We start from the raw sequence: 17,503 nt of genomic DNA on the forward strand, positions 1-17,503 counted from the left end.
CCACTTACTGGCCTAAAATGAAGCAGTATAACTTTCCTATGCACAAAATTTCTTAAGAAATAATCAATATAATCTCTCACTTATACCATCAAGAAGAAATAAAAGGAGGATAATGGATAAGAAAAAAACGCCACATATTTCCACCTGGAAATGCCCAAGCATGACTATTCTAAAAGACACAGAAAGTCTGATTTTCGTACCTATAGGTGGAATCTGAATCCCACAGAGACTACGCTATTAGGCGCATGATGCAGGAGCACAAGGTGAGCGAGATAAACACCCCCAGTGGCATTTGGATTGGAGGCTTTCTCCAAGCCATGGAAACTCTCGGTAAATCTGGCGGCAGATCAAAACAAGCCAAAGTCCAGCCCTCCCTTGATGTCAACGTCAAGTAGTCACATCCTGGAAAACTCGATGCCTATTAATTCCGTACAAAAAAATCATTTGGATTGATTGGCTTTCCGTTTTTCAGTTCAGATCGTTATAAAAAGGGTTTTTCCTGAATGTGGATGCCTGGCAGGACACTCAGTCCCTCTGAATCAGAGCGGTCTTCCCTGTGCGAGGCCGGCCCCTGTCCGAGGACATCAGCTTCTCCGTCCCTCACCCGTGGACTATGAGGCGACGAAGGAGTTCTTTCTAAACAGGGCCGTTTGGAGTGCCTGTACCTACTTCTGCTTGAGCAACCTCGCGACGATTCTATCTCTTTGCTTAAAAACACCCACTAAAAGTCACCGCGTGCCTTGTGCCTCGGCGTTTTATGTACTTCCCTCCCTCACCAGGATGAGCCAGAGCCCCGGTGTGCTTCCTACGACTGTCCCACACATACAAACACTCATAAAGAGAGCATCAGGCAGATCTAAAGTGGCGCCAATTAGTGTCCCGGCCCTGAAATTCCAGCTCGGGTGGGTGCAGAACGGGCATGTGATTTTATTTTATCTCCTTTCCATTATCTTTGATGGACTCCACAGCGGTAACAAAATCACAGTCCATCTGGCACGTGAGTCCGTGACTTTCACACTCTGTTGCCACATCTCCCTATGCACACAACACATAAAAACACAGTATATTATCTCGGAGGCTAAAATTGAGAAAGTCACCAAGAGCTCATGCTTCTCTGGAATTAGTTTACTTTAAAGAGAAGCCCAGCGATGCTATAGGACACACCTGAAGGATGGGCGTCAGTGACCCCTTCTATGCAAATTCTACTCACCAGCGAGCCCGGTGTTAGTCACTTTGTTTCAAGACCTGACAGTTGGACAATAAACCTCTTATTAGGACTAAAGTAAACAGTGGGAAAAAAAAAATCTGACGAGAGGAATTGGAATGTTAGCAGATGGCTAGAAGGTTAATAGTAAGTGCTTAATTAAACATTATAAATTACACGCAAAGTCACAGATAGTCCTTATCAGTTGGAAATGTTACCTTACAGGGGAAATCCTGCAAATGACAGCAAGTTCCTGGGGTTCTCCCTGTGTCAGACTGATCCCAGATTGGACTTGCACTGGATACGCAGTGACAGGCAACACTGCTGCCTTCTCAGGGCCTGGGTCATGTCCTGCTCAGGAGAGGTGCTCTGTGAACATGTATTCAAAACATAAATGAGTGGATTGGGGAACAAGTGAAAATAAGGGGCGCTCAAAGGGTATGGGCACCATAGAAAATGACGCTTGTGTATTTGAAGAACAGGAGCCCAACTGTGTTTTTCTACAATGAAACTTTCCAAAATAGACTTGATTTTTTTCAGAGAAGGTTTTGGTTCACCGCAGAAGGTACACAGATTTCCCACATGCCTCCTGCCTCCACTCACGCAGAGACCCCAACCTGTTACCATCCTCCTCCACCAGACTGGTTCGTTGGTTACAACTGTTAGCACTAACGCAGCATTGTCATTGTTCATAGTTTACATTAGGGCTCTCTATTTTTTCGGGTTCATCTTGATGTGGTACATTCTAAGGATTCAGACAGATTTATGCTGTCATGTATGCACTGTTAGAGAATCGTATAGAGTTTTTCTGCTGCCCCTGATAATCTTCTCTCTTTGTCTCTTGCTTTCCCCTAACCCCTGATAACTACTGGTGTCTTTCCTGTCTCCCCAGTTTTGTGTTTTCCAGAGTGTCATGTAACTGGAATCATACAGCATATAGTCTTTTCAGATTGGCTTTTTTTTTTTAAGATTTTATTTATTCATGAAAGATAGAGAGAGAGAGAGGCAAAGACAGAAGGAGAAGCAGGCTCCCCAAGGAGCAGGAAGCCCAATGCAGGGCTTGATCCCAGGACCCCAGGATCACGACCTGAACTGAAGGCAGATGCTTAATGGACTGAGCCACCCGGGTGCCCCAAGATTGGCTTTTACACTTAGTAATATGTGTATGAGTTTCTTCCATGTATTTTCATGACTTGGTAGCTCATTTCTTTTTAGCCCGGAATAACATTCCTTTGTCTCCATGGACCACGTTTTATTTATTTCTTCACCTGCTGAAGGACATCTTGGTTGCTTCCAGTGTGATACAATTTTTGTGTCGTCTGTGTTCTCTTTCTTATTTCCATTCTCTGTGCACACTGTTACTCAACTCCATTTTTTACCTGCTTCTTTAGTTTTCTACACTTCTGCCATTTTACTCTCTGGTTACATTCTCCAAGCAAGCACACCACTCCTCCTCCCCCTGCACCCACCAGGATAATTCTTGGCATGATGATAATAAACACAAGGCAGCTTGTGTTCAAAAGATGGAGTATTTCACCTCAAAGTCGCTACATGAAATGCAAGGGCCAAACCCAGAACTGGGTTAAGGGTGATTCTTGAAGGCCAGATGAACAGTGTAGATGAGCAGCACCTGAAGGGTGTCCCTCTGCGATTTCCTGGGGAAAGCAGCTCACCCAGGAGCAATTTGCTGAAGATTTACTACATCCTTGCAATCTGGGGCAAAATGTTGTCTGATGACCTTGAACCCTTCTTCCTGGTCAACACGGGCTTTCACCTGCCCCTAAGCACATGGATTCCCCCTGCCCCCAATTCAAGTTGTCTTTTGGACCCTTTTTAACTACCAAAACTACATTAAAGTCTTTGTCAATCTTTGCCAAGGGCACTCAACCGGTGGGTGCAACACAAACCCAGCCAGATTTCACTCCATGTAAAGGGCTGAAGGATTCCAGTGTCTTCACGGGAACTCTTCCTTCCTAGGGAGGTGAGATGTTTGGATACATCTGAAAACCCACTGTTGGAAGGAGAAGGCAGACCAGCCTTTCTCTTCCCCATTATTACCTGATATTTTAACAATGAAAAAATGTATGGACTTTGAACAGGAAGGGTTAAACAGACTTTAACTGATAAGGGAGAATTCTTCCTGGAAACTCCTTGGAGACACTTGTAATTAATTTGATCTTCTTCAGTCATTAACTCAGACCCACAGTGAGTCGTCTGCACACTGCTCTATTAATTCACTGGAGATCACTTCCTAGGATTCATTTAGTTAAGCAGCACTGTTGGATTACATTTTAAAACCCTTAAAACTGGTTGTAATTGATGTCTGTTTATAGAAGCTTACTTTAATGGAGTCAAAGTGAGATGGAAATGTCGCCTGCCAGCCCGAGCCGCTGCCTTCCTGCATAAAGCCGGGCTCTGGGAGCCTCAAGCGAAATAAAAATCACTGCTGATTAAAATAAATTATTATTTTAACCTGGATAATAGTTTCTAAAATAGGGAGTATGTCAACTGTAACAATATGAATAAGTTATTTAAAACTGCAAGGTCCTCTTGAAATGCACATGTACATGTACATACTTGCTTGGACTGAACTTTCGAAGAGACGAAACGTCAGTGAGAGCAACATGGGTTAGAGTAGATGGGTCTCAGACATGGGTCTGAGATTTTGTGGGGCTCTGGTTTTCTCCCTGGAGGAAGTCAGGGCGGAATGGTGATAACGCCCCAGTAAGCCTCCCCTGAAGCTGGCTTCGTACCCACATCACCCAACAGGCCTGGCTGGCTCTGCGGAGACAGTCCAAATGCTGACCAAGCACTCTGACCCCAGGCCTGGGGCATCGATCACAGGCCTGGATTTTCTATCCCAAATGCTCAGAGCCAGAGGGTCCCAGTGTTTCCACTAGGCTGCTGGGGGGTGTCTTTATTTTTTCGATGAAACGGTAGATCACGAACTGCCTGAGACACACATTCTGACCTTTTCCATTTATTTCACTGGGCCAGCTTTTCTCTGCTTGGCCGACCTTTACCTTTCCTTCAAAGTTCACCTCCAGGCCTAATGACTGCTCTCATAATCCTTCTCTGGCCACACCTGACCATACAAGCTAATTTTTTGTTGTTGTTGTCTAGACATTTTCAGTTTTTCCAATCAATTTTGGATACCCTCTTAGACTTACTCTTGAGAGTCATTCTGCATGGTATAGACCGTGTGTGTGTATGTGTGTGTATCTATATACACATCTGTACCTAGACTCACAGACATACTCATACATATACACACATACTCTGAACACTTAGACGATTTATTGAACATATTATTTGTTGACTCATTCATTCCACATATACTGAATACTAAACTGCTGGGGAGCCCTGGCTAGGTACGAGGGATGCAGACTTATAACACGGGGTGGGGCAGATGGATAAGTGATGGATGACGTTATGCCCGGCCCCCCAGTGGCCCCTACATGGCCAGGCAAGACAGAATCAGAGGGCACGCACTATTTAGGCACAAAGTAGGACTCTCCCCACATCCAAAACAACACACTCTGAGAATAATCTTATGGACCGCAAGCCCACTTTTGGAGTCAAAGAGGCATTCTCTGACCTTCATTATAATTCAAGGATTGAATTTTCTAATCAGGCAATTTACTTTCTTTGAAAATTGCCCAATTTCCCATGTCCAGGCCTCAAACCCCTATTTGTTACCTACTCTCCAGGAGACACACACTCTCATTTGCCTTTGTAGTCCAATGACATTTTCCCAGAAGTGACAGCTTACACGAGGAGTGGAGGCAAGGGCAAAAATGGGGACCCGTCTGGGTTGGGTGTCCAAGTCCCTGGGAAGAGCGCTTCCACCTCTACTTCCCTACTTGCTCCCTGATTTCCTTTAATAACAGCTGATGCTAACAGAGTACTTACTACATGCCAGGCCTCATTCTAAGAATCTCATGGATATTAACTCATTGAATGCACATGGTGGCTGAGAGGCCGCACAGGTAGGAAGTGCGCCAGTGGAGAGCACAGACCCAGGAAGTCAGGTCTGGGGCCCGAGCTCTTGACCCTGACACTGAGTGGCCTGTACTTCTGTTCCAGTTTTGATCTCCCAGACACCTTGGGACTATCGAGCCATATAGGCTGCTACAGTCAGCTCTTCTGTTTGTGGGCAGAAAATCAGTGAATTGGCCCCAGATGCCAGACCGAGGGGTAGAATGCAAAACAGGAAGTGGCCCTGGGTCTATATGCCCCAAGGGCTTATTGAGGACTTAGTATATGCCAGGTACTATTCTAGGCTCTGGAGATATGAGAGGGATAGAAACAGAGCCTCTGGCTTCATGCAGGTTATCTTTGGGAGTGATAAGCCATAATAAGGGCGATTAGGAAACAGGCAGCAGGGCAGGTGACAGAACACGTGTGGTTTAGGAGTGGAGGACAAGACTTTCTGGGGAGGGAAACTTGACCTGAAGAAAGTACGGCAGGAGCCATGTGAATATGCATGGGAAGAAAATTCTACGCACAGTAAGTAATGAGTATGAAGACAGAAGCACACCTGTGTGTGTGTGTGTGTGTGTGCACACGTGCATGTGCATGTGGGAGATCATGGGCATAGTTCGTGGTTTCATAACTCAAAGACCAATATGGGGTGCCAGGGTGGCTTAGTCCATTAGGCATCTGACTCTTGGTTTCAGCTCTGGTCATGATCTCAGGGTCCTGGGATCAAGCCCTGCATTGGGCTCCCCACTCGGTGGGGACTCTGCTTGTCTCCCTCTCTCTCTCCCTCTCTCCACCGCTCATGTGCACGCTCCCTAAAATAAATAAATAAATCCTTAAAAAAAAAAGACCAATGTACATTATATCAGAATTCTGCTTTTGACTCTATTTTTCTTTATCTAGTACATCATAGTCAAGAAGAAGCCACATTATACAACCATTGTTATTTTAATGAAACAAATATATCAATCCTCTGAAGTATACAGGTCCAGTTATGTTCAAAGCTAAAGGCACAGCTTGAGGAATACATTTAAAATATGCTAAATGAGAAAGCCCTGGCTCCTATAAAAAGCGGGATTTAAAAATTTTAAGACATAGACTATATAGGTGTGATGAGATAAAACAGTGGAAAGAAAAACACCAAAATATTACAAGTAGTTAACTGAATTCAAAGAATCTGAGTGATTTTAAAACAAATTTTTTTCATTTTAATAATGCTAGAAAGAGAAAGAAGGAAATAAAATTTTCCTTAATCTCATGATAAATTAGGAGTGATTTTGGTTTCCTTTTTAATTTTTTTCAGCATTTTTTGAATTTTCAATTTGTGCATATATGTCTTTATAATAATGAAAAGCACACAAAAGAGGTCTCTAAAAATGTGATTGAATTTCTGGGGACAGCATGTGGTTTCACAACAAGAAGAAACAAATTGCCACAATCATCTTTAGCGTGATCTCATATCAGATGAGCTGAACACTGTACCTTAGGAAACCCATAGAAACTTGGCTGTTTTCAGTCAAATAAAAGTGAAGGGAAATGGTGATTTTCTGAGCAATAGCACTCTTGTTGTCAGAAGAGAAGGTAAAAGGAGTTGGGTACTATTCACAGAAAATGCACTGGGTAATTTTGTTAAGTATATGTTATAGGTGCCAATGCATTTTATATTAAAAAAGTCCGACTTCATGATTCCTATAGGTTGGGGAAAAAAACAACAACTATAAATAAAATGCATACTATAAGACTTAAAAGTGAAGAAGTTTATATTCTGATCTGAGAATTCTACACCTTTCTGAGCTGATAACTTTAAAGTTTTCCCAGTGTGACGTTGATTAGTATAATATGATGCTTTTCGTAAGAACTAAAAAAAAGTCCTAGTTATTTATAAAAAGGAGCACAAGTTGCTCCACAAAAAGGTGGGTTGGCATTTGTAGATTAAATAGCTGAACAATGATCCAATGTAGGTTCCATTTATGACCTTTTTTTCCCCCCAAAGAACAACAAAATAATTTATTTAGAATATTACCAGACACATTACCGTCAGGGCTAACCAACTAAAGAAGGATGGAAAATGAGCCAAAATCTAAATTTCAGACTTCCTACCGTTTTCAAAACTTAATCATTCCTTCTGAATTTGAGTCTAATGACCTTTAATAATATCCATGCACACTGAGAAAAATAAATAGATTCTAAAATTGAGTGTAAACAAGCAGGTGATGGGACTTGAGCCTGTTGTCTCTAACCACTGTGACCTAGGCACAAGTGCATGGGAGTGGTACAGAGGCCCCTCGTTGCTGTCCTGCTAAGCTGTTTCTTTCCCAAATCTGACTGTTGGTAGTTGAGTCTCTTCCTCTTGAGGTCTTACTGAAGCTTAAAACAACCTTATTGAGCCACTGTTTTCAACTCAGTTCTGTCATGTATGAAGCTCATCTTTGGCTTTAAATTTATTTAAGGTGAAAGATTTTGAGCCTCAAGAGGTCTCCCCGAACTGATCCCATTGAGTAGCCTTTTCTTTGTGCCCCAGATCCCTCACCCCTGGTTACTCTACACTTCTGCATTGCTGTCTGCAGCAGCCAACTCAGAAAACACATTTCGAGCTCTCCCTCTCACACCGATTCCCATGGGGCCTAAAATCAAGAAGGGAGAAAATATTGAATGTGTTTTAAATTTACTGGCTCATTTCCTTTATATCTACTGGGTCTTCTTAAAGATCTAAGCACTAGCGTATTTTCTGGTTAAGCCAATCTGCATAAATATGACAAAAATAAAAGCTTATTTACCTGACTGGCATTGTATGGAAGCATCACCAAACTATACAGATGAGAAGGACCTTGGGGATCGCTAGCTCATTTCGCCATTTCTTAGGGGAGACATGGCAGTAGAGGGCAATGTGGTCAGGTCCAAGCTCAAATACTGTCTCTGCCGCTTGCCAGCTGAGCGGTCTTGAACAAATGAAAGTTCAGAGCCTCCGTTTTCTCATCGGGAACACCACCACCCACCTGAGCAGGTCACGTCTAGCAAACTGATGACAACAGTGCCTTGTACAAGCGGGTTCTGGACAAACTCTTTTCTCAAGGCAGCCTGAAAGAGGAAGTTGGTGCCAAGCAAATAGAGAAACACGTATCATGGCTTGGAAAAGTTCTAAGGTGATCATTAGCATTTGCTCCTTCATAAAGCGACATGAAGAGTTAGCAGAGGTGCTGGGGAGGAGTTTGACATTTAGAGATGCCTGGCTCAGTGAAGGGAGGCGAGCGAGTGGCGCAGGAAGAGCCGCTGGTTACAACACGTTTCCAGCAGGACAGGCAACCTGCTGGCTGGCTGTGGAATCAGAGCTGCCAGAACTCTTGCCTAGATGTCTCCACGGCAGCTCTTGCTGTTGGCTGAATGAGGCAGGAGACAGACCCATGTGGGGTGTGCATGCGCACCTGTGTGTGAGTGCACGCGTGTGTCTGCGCTTGGGCCGTATGTGTGCGTGTGCGTGTTTGCGTGTGCACGTATGTGTGCGTGCACGCCTATGTGTGTGCACTTCATGTCTGCAAGTGCGCGTATGTGTGTGTAAGTGTGCACACACACACATGCATGCACATGGGCTCCCAACTGGGTCTGAGGTGGTGGTTAAGCTCACGGGCTGGGGAATCCCTAGGCATCCAGGCTCTGCACAAGTTATAACAAAGCTGGGAGCTGGGGGTGGGCAAACGGCTGAAATGAGCTCTCCACAAATCTCCCTAAGGAGCAGCAGAGGCTGTTAGAGAGTACAAGGAGACCAACGAAGAGCTAGAATCTGGAGCAGGCTGGTGAAGGGCGGAAAGTTTTAGGGCATGCACAAGTATGTACTTGGCAGGGAAATGCCAGATTGGTCCGAGTGGAGGTGGAGGGATGGGGAAGTAGTGGTGGGGGAGGAGAAAAGCTTCCTTCAGAGAAACTGTGGGCAAGAGGTGCTCGACTGGTGCTTCAGTGGGCTTTTCCAGGTCCCACACATCTGCTCTCAGGGCCTGGGGAAACTGGGCATGCATGTGCCACGCCACCTAATCAGCATTGACTTCAGAGGAGCAACTTTGTCCTTGGGAGTCCTCAAGGATGAATGTGACCCCCTACAGGGTCGGGGCTGGGCGCGTCCCCCAAGCTTGTTGCATACCACTGGGCCATGTCCAGGCTTGCTTCTTGCCTTTAACCTTGCACACAATCTGAACAGCCCTGATACCTCCCTACTAGGACCAGATGTATTACATGCAAAGAAGTAGTTAATGGGCTTAAAAGATTGTCCACTGTTAATTTAGTTTTTTTCCCTCATTCTAGGACAACACTGAGACCGGAAAGCCAAAATCAGCTGCTCCAAAGTTCATAGACTGTACTGTTATAAAGGCCTAGTTGGCCGGATTTTTTTTCTTTTGAATCAATCTGTGGTCTTTAAATGTCTCTGCTTAACATGGCTTCTAGATAATCATCCAACTTCTGATGGAGTGATTACCAGGTAATGCTATCAAATAACAATCATGATTAAACAAGTTATGTGAACCCTCAGGCCCTGAAGCGATTTCTGTGAAGAATGAGTTTGGCCTTCAAATGGCATAATAAGAAAAAAATTAGGTGCAATTCACCCTGAACGGTGTGTTATGCTGGGAGAAGGATAATATGTTTATCCATTCTTAACAGTTATAAATGGCCTACAATTAGCTTGCTTTCTTTTCAGCTTCCCTTCTTTCTCATTTATGTTTTACATTCTTTGTCATATGAAATAAGCGAAGTAGTTTATAGCTGCCACTGGCTTTTTGTGTCTACCTGGACCCCTCTTTTAGATCATCACAAATTCTGGCCCCCCGCTTTTTACCATCTAGAGTAAAAACACACAAAGCAGGAAGAAAACATTTTGTAGCTCTGGGTGATTTTTATACTTGACATGTCGAAAAGCTGTTAAACATAATTAAGCTCAGGGGCGCCTGGGTGGCTCAGTGGGTTAAAGCCTCTGCCTTCAGCTCAGGTCATGATCCCTGAGTCCTGCACTGGGCTTTCTGCTCAGCAGGGAGCCTGCTTCCTGCTACCCCCTCCCCTCCTCCCCCAGCCTTGTGATCTCTGTCTGTCAAATAAACAAATAAAATGTTATAAAAAAATTAATTGAGCTCAGTAAAAAGTCAGCAAGCAACAATTATGTTACCACACTACAGATTGTCCTAGATGAGTCTCTGTGGACTGAAACAACCAGAAAAAGGATGGGTTGATTGATTCATTATATGCAAGGTTTAGGCATAAGATTCTTAAGATGTGGAACTTGGGGCTCAAGCCAGCTAGAAAAGAGAAAACAGAGAGAAGGGAAACACAGTTTAAAAACCCACATGGAAATCTGCGGATGAAAATCCAAAACTCCAGAATAAAGGTATTGTTAATATTCCTTCCTATTTTTCTCTTCTATACCTGGGAAATGTTTTCAAAAAGTAAAAGGCAAATCAGCATCTGCTGTTGCCTTTCCATGTTTTTTTTTTTTTTTTTTTTTTCTGTTTGGGGAGGCAAACAAATGAAAACATAAAAATACATAATTATTGTTTCTACCGTGAGTTACCGTCATAACCAATGGAAGTGAATTCCACCACCCAAGCATAGTAGCGCCTAGAACATTTGATGTCCTCACCTCTGTGCAGTCTTTCCACAGCAAATCTGGTACTGGTACCAAATGCGGGGGGTCGGGGAGATACACTGGTGGACCCAATAATTTAGTTTCAAAATTGTGCATGTAAATAGCATTCAGCACTGATATTTTCCTTTCAGAATTTTTTTGTTGCCTTTCCATAAAAGTTACAGATGTCTGAAAGCTGTTATATGCATGAAAACATGTCTATGGAAGGAGAATAAAAATAGAATCAGCGTGGGGATTGGGGCACATATACATTTCCCCTGTTCTCATTCTGCCTCCTAGGCACACAAAGGTTCAGTAATGTGTATTTTCTGAGTGGAAGATGGGATGCTGCACGTGGTTTTGATTCCAATGCATAAACATTATCTTTTTATTTGAGGTGTTCAAGGGCTGGGCTTGCAGTTTCAGGCTCTAATTTGAGCCCGTTTCTGCAATCTTCTTAATTTTGCTCTTTATCTCCCAGAAGGTGTCTTTTTGAAGCTCACTAGGTATGCGCGGAGTCCAAGGGTGTGCCTTTCATGCCCACCCGTGGCTGGCTTGGTGGTGCCCATCGTGTGGAGACAATGTGTCGGCAGTTTCAGGAAGGTTGATGATGGTTTTTGTTACTGGATAGTGGGTGATGATCTTCACCTGGGCAGTGGGGAGAGGAAAGCCAGTCCAAATAGCAATTTAGAATTTTACCGTGTGAGTAGGATGTCATCTCCCTTTCAAAAGTTAAAAATTATATCTATGCATATTAAATTATTTGAAATTCTAACTAGGCTTTCCAGTGGCTGATATTATCTAGGTTTTTCAGAACTCAAGTTACGCCTGACTCTGGGCACAATGCATTTTTCCTAATGTATTAGGAAGTATATTGGTCACAATATGAGGGAGCAGAAAATCTCCACTGGTACCTTCCCTCGAGAACCCCATTCCTCTTTGTTATCTAGGCCACGTTTCCCAAAATATAAATATATGTGGTTGCTGAGTTTAGCTCTGGCTTGGAAACCACCAGATGTGAGCGCCTGCCTTTGAGAGGGTCTGATGGGAGTTCTCCATGAAAGAGCCACTGAACTTTTATGTGCATACGTGCCATTTCATGATAGACTCCCAGGGCATGTATAAGTTTTCTGTTTGCTGCTGTAACAGATGACGCAAACTTAGCAGTAAAAACAACATGAATTTTGTTATCTTAGATTTCTAGAGGTCAAGAGTTGGAAGCGGGTTTTACCATCAACATCAAGGTGTTGGCAGAGTCACATGCTTTCTGGAGGCTGGAGGGAAGTATTTGCTTTTGATCCTCTTTCCAGCTTCCAAGGAACCCCAACATTTCTTGGCTCGCAGTCTGCCTCCTCTAGCTTCAAATCCAGCAGCGGTGGGGCAAGTCATCTCTTGATGACTCAAACTCACAATGCCAAGGTCAAGAGCTGCATGCTCTACTGATTGAGCCAGCCAGGCACTCCCTCTCTTGGGAGCCTTCCTTTGCTCCCTGGCCTTTGAGCACATTGTTCTTTGGCTCCATCAGATTCCATCCTTTTTCGTCCTTGTACTAGATATTCCTGATACTTGATACTAAGTACTAGGTACACATAAAGCCATGTGCTGTATGAAGGAGAAGTACATAAGAAGCTTATAGGGATGAAAGTTATGAATGAGAAAATGATAGAGACCAGGAAAGAGGAGTACAGCAATGATCTCAACATGGACTGAAGAAACATCAGAGGGGACTCAAGGGACCTAGTTGGAAAGCCCAGAAGTCCTTCTTGTACTTGTAGCCCTCTTAAATGCCTCAACCCAGTGAAACCCTATTTCATATTTCTAGGTGATTTTTGATCTTATCCACATATGGGGCAATCCATTCACTCAGCAAACACCTACTAGGCACTGTGCTAGAAGGCAGAAAAGCAGAAGGATATACTTATTCCTCAGAGGGAGCTCACAGTCCAAAAACTGGGAGGGAAGAGAGGAACTTTCTTTTTAAAGGGGAAGGAAAGGAGAAGACAGATAAGCACCCACCACCTTCTTCAAAAGAAGTCTTCTGGAGTCTCCCAGAGCACCCTCAGCTTTGGACGGATGCTGTCTGAAATGTCATTCCTTGCCTAGGAAGATACTGTCATTTCTAAAGCTAGACAAATTACAGATGAACAATGATTTGTCTGGTGATTGGTGAAACCAAACCAGGCATTTAGCTAGTTTAATTTTTAAATAACTTGAGCTAAAACCTTTTACTTCCCCCAAGTAGTTTACATTCTGCTCCATTTCCCAAAATATTAAAACCAGAGTCATTTATTATTAATTTCCCAAACATTTATTGACCACCAAATATGTGTCAAATTCTGAGCTTCACACCAGACACACAAAAATGAAAAAGGCTTTTTCCTTGTCCTGAATTGTAACCCAGAGAATAAAGTATTTCCTTTCCATTAGGTATGTCTGTTAATTTGGTGGACTGTGTTCTCATCCACTTGGTGAAGATACCCTTTTATAATTTATCTTTCTATCTAGCTTTGTAAGATTTTCTTCTAATCTAATAGTTGTGACTTTCTGAATCCCAGTGAAAGTAATTTAACAATAGTAAATGTTTATAATTCAGTGAGAAGGCCACTTGTACTAGAAAACAAAAACAAAAAACTACTATTCATTGTCAAAAGTTGCAATAATTTCTTTAAAACCAAAGCTTCCTTTTTGAGAGGGTTTCAAACTATCCTTTCTAATTCTTCTGTTCAACTATGAATCAAAGGATACACTCACACCCTCAAAATTTGTCTAGATGGTTTTATAAATCTATCATAGTATTGACCTCTGTAGATTAATCTGTGTAGTTGTTCTTGGGCTGCAAAATGACCTGGATGGGTAGAGAAGAATTACAGCAGGATTTTGAAATGTTCTAGATTTTGACATGTCTAGAGCTTCTGTCCCTGCTGGGGCCATGAACTGGTCCCATGAAGCCTCCACAGTATCCCAGCCCACAATTAAATCTCTCTTAGAGGATGTCTGTGTTGTGGCTCAAATGAATAAGCAGAAGCAATCATATTTCTCTCTGAAAGTTGACTTTAGGAACTGAAAAAACTTTAGTGATGGGACCTGAACCTGAAGTTACCAAAAGGACCCAGAAAGCAGACTGGGGGAGAGATGCATGGTCCCAGAAGCGGAAGGTATAGGGAATTCAGAAATCATTGGAGTTCTACAGTTTGGGGAGGGAGGGCAAGATCATCAGGAATAGAAGCCAGAACGCTGTGAAAAAGCACATACAAGCCACCAGAAGCTCCAGACAGTTTCTCAAAAGTTGGTTCCCCAGATGGTTTCTCAAAAGTTGGCTTCTCAGAGCAACTGTTCTGCTATTTCATGCCTAGAGATCCTCATTCATATCCATAACAGAGTCCCTCCTACTTGAAGCAACCCAAGCCAGCCTCTGCTTCTCACTCACAGTAACTAACACGGAAGTGGAGGGTGGACATATTCAAGTTCATTCATTCATTGTAAGTATCTTGATTCTCCCATTTGACAACTTTTGGTATGCAAGAGCTGCCCTTTTTTGGGAAGAAATGGTGCAAAGATTATAGCTTGGTGGATATTAGGCTGTTGGGAATATCTTAGCAAAAAAAAAAAAAAAAGAAAGAAAGCAAATTTCATTGTCATTGGCTTCCAAATTCCTCAGTGTTTCATCTCTTCATCAAATATTTGTGCAAGGGTCTGTGTCAGGGGTCAAAACTACAGAGAGGAATGAGCCAGTGCCTACCCTGGAGATGTCCAGCCTCAGGGAAGGGGTTGGGGAGATTGCACAGTGAGGAAATTATGACGCGAAACAGCATGTGCAATGATGAAAGGAAGCCTAGATCCATGAACACTTCCCTCGTACTGATTTTCCACTGACCTTAAAGTGTGTCCTGCCTTTGCAATGGGCTCATGACAGCAACTTGTGGTTCATGGTCAGGTACTTACGAGTGCATTCCAGGCAAGACCAATGTTAGCAAATCAGTGCGGATGAACCCAGATATAAAGAGGCAGAAATCTAGTAACGAGTAAATTCTAGAAGGAAACCATGGTTTGGGGACCTCAGAGGAGAAGCATAATAGGAAAAAGTTAACTTTGCCCTCCACTTATAAGGGAAAGGAAGCATAGCCTTCTTCCCAGTGTCCCATTTTCCGAGGTTGCTCTAGGTATCTCTGTGCCTTCTCTCCTCCCGGCTCTGAGCCTTCCTCTACCAGCTCCACCACTTTGCATGAGACTGGGGGCCCAGTTTTCCCCATCTTGTGACCTACATTACCTGCTTCTCACTCCTACAGCCGGCAATAGTGATCGGCTGTTGTTCTGGGCTGAGTAGCAATTCGGTAATTTTGTTCCCTCATTATAAGGTGTCTGTTTATTTATTAAAGCTGCACTCTGCCCAAAGGCAATGAACAAAAAATATAGAAATACCAAAATTAAATAAAAGCTATTATTGCTGTTATTTTATAAAGCTTGTCTCTCACAATACACTGTGTAGCTTTAGAGAATAGAGGCTCTGTTAATCAGGCTCTCTTAGTCACCTCAGTCAGCAAACTTAGCCACTACCCTGTTCCCTGCCTCTGTCCATGCACAGGCCCTCTTTATCTGAGGTTCTTGCGAGAGGCCCAGAGGGTGGCAGATATGTCTAGAGTCTCGCACCTCCTAGAAAATTCTGCAGCCTCTGAACCTCCACGCCAAGCAGTGCCTCCATGGGGTCTTTCTGTTGAGCTCAAACGCCCTGGAGACAGAAGGAACATTTTTGTTCCCAAATGGGTCTTTCCTCAGTTGGATAAAGAAATGCAGGGAACTACTGAGTCTCCTTTTGGTGCGTGGCTGTTGATGGGATGCTCCCGGGGGCTGAGGGGCCAGCAGAGAGTACACACAGTCACAGCCCTGCAGGAGCTCATGTGTCACGAGGGAGGCAGAAAATGGACAAATACTCAGGGCAATATATGGCCTCTCACATGATGTTAGAGCTATGGCTAAAAATAAAGCCAGGAGAGGGCATCAGGCATGCCAGTGGGGTGGGGGTGGGGTGCTCTGTTCTATATAGGGTGGTTCAAGAAGGTCTCACTGAGGCAGTGAGGAAGAGGGTCATGTGGACCTGGAAGGGAAAAGCATTGCAAGGGAAGGGAAGAGCAAACACAAAGACTTTGAGCACATGGGAACAAAAGCATAGGTTGTACGTTTTTCTAAACACAAGTGTTAGCATTTGTAAATAGCTAGCTCCCTGCTGTCACTCAATAAAGAGTAGTCCCCACCCCCCCACACCTTTCTTTCTCTATCTCTTTGTTTCTCTCCTAACACACACACACACACACACACCCCACATCTGATTGGATTTGGGATCAAAAGAGGCTCCGGGAAGCTGTTTTGGCAGCATTACATAATGCTCATTCCTAAAAACCCATAAGAGCAAGAAAGTTCTAGGGCTGCTCAAAATTGTGTGTGCATGTGTGTTCCTGGTGACTGTGGAGAGGCTATAAAACCTTTGAATGCAAACATTGCAACTCTCCTGTAGGAGAACCCCAGCCCCCCCTCTTTGGCTCAGTGGGGCTGGGCCCGCTTTCAGGTAACAAGTAAAGGGAAGCCTGTTGGGGTGTTTGCCCTGGGATGAGAAATGCTGAGAAACTCACGAAGGGGCGGGGCTCCTGGGCCAGATTCTGGCCACGGAGTCACTTCATTTCCTTCCCTATTACATCCTGATCTCTCTACAGAGACTCTAGGGGAATGAGAAGGAACACAAGGACAGCCACGTGCTCAGAAGTCTGTAGGGCTGGCCATCACAGTTCAGACAGGCCAAGAACAGAGGGGAACAGTTTTTAGATGAAGGGATAGATTCGAGGCAACAGGCGCTAAAGGGAACCACTATAGAGTCGGCTCTAGCCCTTTGATGACTCTGAGCTTCCTTATTTTTTTCCTTTGGTTATGATCAATTTCATGGAGGGGAAAGGAAAGGAGAGGGAAAAAAAACAAAGACAGGAAAGAAGACAAGACAAAGGAAAGAAGAAGGAGCCCGTTTCCTCCCCAGGCTGGTGGTCTGGGAATCAGGTTCTGTTTTCTGGGGGACACAGTCTTAGCCCCTGCCCTGGCCCCCAGGTCTTTGAGAGTATGTCCCAGGATCCAGAGTTGCGACTGCGTTTTTAAAATTTCCTCCCCAAGAGACACGCCTCAGAGCAGGAGCTCAGCTGGGGCCAGGAGCCATTTTCCCGTTTTATTTCTTTTTAACGTTGAAACAGACTCATTTTGACCAGTAGGTACTTGAGCCAATTTTCAGGGTAGGAGACCATCAAATAAGACATTAGCAAGAAAGTTTAGGATATTCTGCACAGATTTCTAGTTTCCTATAAAGAAGAGACAAGCCTGGCCTGCCTTCCCCCACACACTCCAGCCTGAGAACAAACTCTTCTCCAAGCTTGGCTCACCAGTGTCATTTTGCTCATTCTCCTCGGCCAAAACTCATTTCAGAGAACACTGCTCGCTATAATAACTTTGCTTTAAGTAGAAATATCTCCTGTGATGCCATCAACTGGAAATAAAAAGAATAATTTTCAAAACTCTTTTCAAACAACCAGCAGCACTGATGAAGCCGATCCCAGAAAGCAGGCAGCCGCCACCGGCAGGCAGATATTAAAAGAATTAAAAATGATGGAATCGTGTCCCCTTTCTGAGCAATGGACAAATTCCAGATAAATGCCGGGCCAGTTCTCTTAAAAAAAAAAAAA

General features: G+C 43.8%; 1 protein-coding gene across 1 annotated transcript in view; it reads right to left on the minus strand.

The window, feature by feature from the left end:
* POU6F2 (POU class 6 homeobox 2) overlaps nt 1-17,503 on the minus strand; it is a 369,574-nt gene that overhangs the window by 179,734 nt on the left and 172,337 nt on the right. The window lies entirely within an intron of this gene.

This window comes from Mustela nivalis, assembly GCF_964662115.1.
Source record: "Mustela nivalis genome assembly, chromosome: 12".
Classification (NCBI taxonomy): Eukaryota; Metazoa; Chordata; class Mammalia; order Carnivora; family Mustelidae; genus Mustela; species Mustela nivalis.